The following is a 4,147-nucleotide window of genomic DNA, read 5'->3' on the forward strand; positions in this document are numbered from 1 at the left end:
CCCCCCCCCCCCCTCCGGCGCCGGCGGGGTACAACAGCCCAACGGCCGAAGCTCTGTCTTCAGCCGCAGCTCCGTCTGCACCTGCCGCCCGGTAGCCAGCAGCCGCAGCACCCAAACGACGACCAGTTCCGACCAGTTCCCTTGGTCTCCAGCAGTCGTAGCTCCATCTCAGCACCGGAACTCCCTGGACGCCGGTCAACGCTGAGCTTGGTTTCCGGCTTGTTCTACAAGCGTAATCCGATGACTTCTAACCTTTGTTATTTCATTCTTTATTTTGCATTCTTTCATTCTTCATATTATGCTAGTAGTAGCCCCTGTACCTTGACTTGCGTGGGATTTGTGGATATTGCCTATTGTCTGTTGTTGCTGTTACTGTGGTCGTTTCTTGCACTGCTTGGATTGGGTTATCGGCTTAGGAATCTGTGTTTGGGGCTGTGGGTGTTGAGTCCAGTGGTGTTTGCCCCCTAATTGAGTATAGTTTTGTTCCTGGAGTATTTCTTTGAATTTGTGTGAGCCTTGTATTTCTTGCTGCTGCTTTGCTACTACCATCGTTTATATCTTTATATTTTCTTATACTTTCGTGTAGTTGTGGCTGTGGGCGGTAATGGGTGGATAGGGTCAGGTCCGAGGGGGTTGGGGCGTGGGGCCGTGGTGGGGGCGGGGGATGAGAAAAGGGCGGGAGTGGAAGGGAGGTTGCCAAGGTTTGGCCGCGTGGGCGGGGGGCAGTGAAGGGCGTGTGGATAGTGACGGTAGGCTGAGGGTTGGGTCTTGGAATATAGGGACCCTTCAGGGTAAGTCCATAGAGCTTGTGAAGATTCTTAGGAAGAGGAGGATCAACATTGCGTGTGTTCAAGAGACCAAGTGGGTAGGGTATAAGGCTAGGGATGTGGATGGTTACAAGCTGTGGTACTCTGGGAGCGAGAGACGTAGGAATGGAGTTGACATCTTAGTAGATGAAGAGCTTAGAGGGCAGGTAGTAGAGGTGAAGAGGATCAACGCTAGGTTGATGACTATTAAGTTGGTCTTTCGGGGGTTTACCCTGAACGTGTGTAGTGCTTATGCGCCGCAAGTGGGATCGGAGGGGGAGGAGAAGATGCAATTTTGGGAGGCTTTGGAGGAGGTGGTGAGAGGCGTGCCTAGCTCGAAGAAGATTGTTGTAGCAGGAGATTTCAACGGGCACATCGGGGCGTTACCGGGAGGCTTTGGTGATGTGCATGGTGGTTTTGGTTTTGGAGAGAGAAATAAAGAGAGGTCTACCCTATTGGAGTTTGCGAGGTCCTTTGGGCTGGTGATGGTGAACTCGGGCTTCCCGAAGAAGGACGAGCACCTGATCACCTTTCGAAGCGCGATAGCCAGGACCCAGATTGACTTTTTGTTGCTTAGGAAAGGGGATAGGGCGTTGTGTAAGGACTGTAAGGTCATCCCGAGTGAGAATCTTTCGACCCAGCATAGGCTCTTGGTTATGGATTTGGGTATAAAGAAGAATGGAAAGAGGAGGAGTAAGGAGTGTAGACCTAGAATTAAGTGGGGCGGCCTGACGCCAGTGAATGCGTGGGAGATAGGGGAGAAGTTGGCGGGAATGGGGGTGTGGGAGTGTAGGGGGACGTAGATAGTATATGGGATAGGGCGGCTAGGTGCAACAGGGAGAATGCAAGTGAGGTGTTAGGTGTTTCTAGGGGCCGGGACGGGCACCATCGGTGGGATTAGTGGTGGAATAAGGAGGTAGAGAAGAAAGTGGGGACCAAGAAAGGGGCGTATGCTAAGTTGGTGGAGAGTAAGGACGAAGAGGAGAAACGGGTAAACAGGAAAGAGTACAAGCTAGCGAGGAAGGAGGCTAAGTCAGCAGTCACGGCAGCTAAGACGACCGCTTTTGAGAGCTTGTATGCAAGGTTACAAGGGAAAGGAGGGGAGAAAAAGTTGTTTAGACTCGCTAAGGCTAGGGAGAGGAAGGGTCGTGACCTCGATCAGGTGAGGTGCATTAAGGGGGAGGACGGTAGAGTGTTGGTGGAGGACGGCCACATTAAGAATAGATGGCAGTCGTACTTTCATAGGCTCTTGAATGACGAAGGGGATAGAGCTATTGTGTTAGGGGAACTGGAGCACTCAGAGGAGTGTCGGGATTTTAGCTATTGTAGACGTTTTAAGGTAGAAGAGGTTAGACAGGCTGTTCGCAGGATGCGAAGGGGTAGGGTGACGGCGCCGGATGAGATACCGGTGGAGTTTTAGAAGTTCGTTGGAGAGGCTGGTGTAAGGTGGTTGACTGGATTGTTTAATGAAATCTTCAAGACGGCAAAGATGCCCGAGGCTTGGAGGTGGAGTACCATGATCCCTCTCTATAAGAATAAGGGTGACATCCAGAGTTGCAATAACTATAGGGGGATTAAGTTATTGAGTCACTCTATGAAGATCTGGGAGAGAGTGGTCGAGGTGAGGCTGAGACGAATAGTGTCTATTTCGGAAAACCAGTTTGGATTTATGCCTGGCCGCTCGACGACGGAGGCAATTCACCTGGTACGGAGGTTGGTGGAACAGTAGAGGGAAAGGAAGAAGGACCTGCACATGGTGTTTATCGACCTGGAGAAGGCTTACGACAAAGTCCCCAGGGAGGTACTTTGGAGATGCTTGGAGGTGAGTGGAGTACCGCTGGCATATATCAGAGCAATTAAGGATATGTATGATGGAGCGAAAACTCAGGTGAGGACGGCGGGAGGAGACTCAGAGCATTTCACTGTCTTGACAGGATTGCATCAGGGATCTACTCTTAGTCCCTTTTTGTTTGCGTTGGTGATGGATGTGTTGACGCGGCGTATTCAAGGGGAGGTACCGTGGTGTATGCTTTTTGCAGACGATGTAGTTCTGATAGATGAGACTCGAGGGGGTGTGAATGACAAATTAGAGGTGTGGAGGCAATCTCTTGAGTCTAAAGGGTTTAGGGTGAGCAGAAGCAAGACAGAGTATGTGGAATGCAAGTTTAATGACGTGAGGCGGGAGAATGAGGTAGTAGTAAAGCTGGAATCACAGGAGGTATGTAAGAGGGATAGTTTCAAGTATCTCGGGTCCGTGATCCAGAGTAACGGTGAGATTGACGAGGATGTCTCGCACCGTATTGGGGCGGGATGGATGAAGTGGAAGCTCGCGTCGGGGGTGCTGTGTGATAAGAAGGTGCCGCCCAAGCTTAAAGGCAAATTCTACAGGGTGGTAGTCCGTCCGACCATGCTGTATGGAGCGGAGTGTTGTCCAGTTAAGAACTCCCACATCCAAAAAATGAAGATGGCAGAAATGCGGATGTTGCGCTGGATGTGTGGGCTGACTAGAGGGGATAGAGTTCGGAATGAGACTATTCGGGAGAAGGTTGGTGTGACTCCAGTGGAGTGCAAGATGCGGGAAGCCCGACTGAGATGGTTCGGACACGTGAAGAGGAGAGGCATGGATGCCCCGGTCCGTAGGTGTGAGAGGCTAGCGTTGGATGGTTTTAGGCGAGGTAGGGGTAGGCCGAAGAAGTACTGGGGTGAGGTGATTAGGCGGGACATGGAGCAGTTACAGCTCACCGAGGACATGACCCTAGATAGGAAGGTCTGGAGGACGCGGATTAGGGCAGAGGACTAGGGCCAGTTTGGGTCGCTAGTGTAGGGAATTACTTGGTGGGGGTTTTATGCCTGTTATGATTCCGTGTTCCATGTTTTATTACGAATCTGTGTGCTTTTCTCTGTTTTATATTACTTATGGGTGCCGTATTTATGAGATGTAATCTTGTGCTGTGCTTTACTATGTGTTTGTGTGGTATCTCGTGCCTTGAGCCGGGGGTCTATCGGAAACAGCCTTTCTACTTCTTTAGAGGTAGAGGTATGGACTGCGTATATCTTACCCCCCCAGACCCCACTAGGTGGGAATACACTGGGTTTGTTGTTGTTGTTGTTGTTGCTATGTTTTTCTTTTTAAAACAACCCCATAAAACTCAATGGAGCAAAGGTCAACTCCAAAGTTGGAAAATTCTAGCTGAAATAAGATCTAGAGTGAAAAATATCTCCTGACACATAGGGAAAGGATACATTTTTTTTTGGCACGATAAATAAACTGGAATGAACAACGCGTATGGTGTTATTGATTCCACAACCCTCACCTGTATCAAGATTATGAAGTTTTCATT

This window comes from Capsicum annuum, chromosome 4 (assembly GCF_002878395.1).
Source record: "Capsicum annuum cultivar UCD-10X-F1 chromosome 4, UCD10Xv1.1, whole genome shotgun sequence".
NCBI classification, from domain to species: domain Eukaryota; kingdom Viridiplantae; phylum Streptophyta; class Magnoliopsida; order Solanales; family Solanaceae; genus Capsicum; species Capsicum annuum.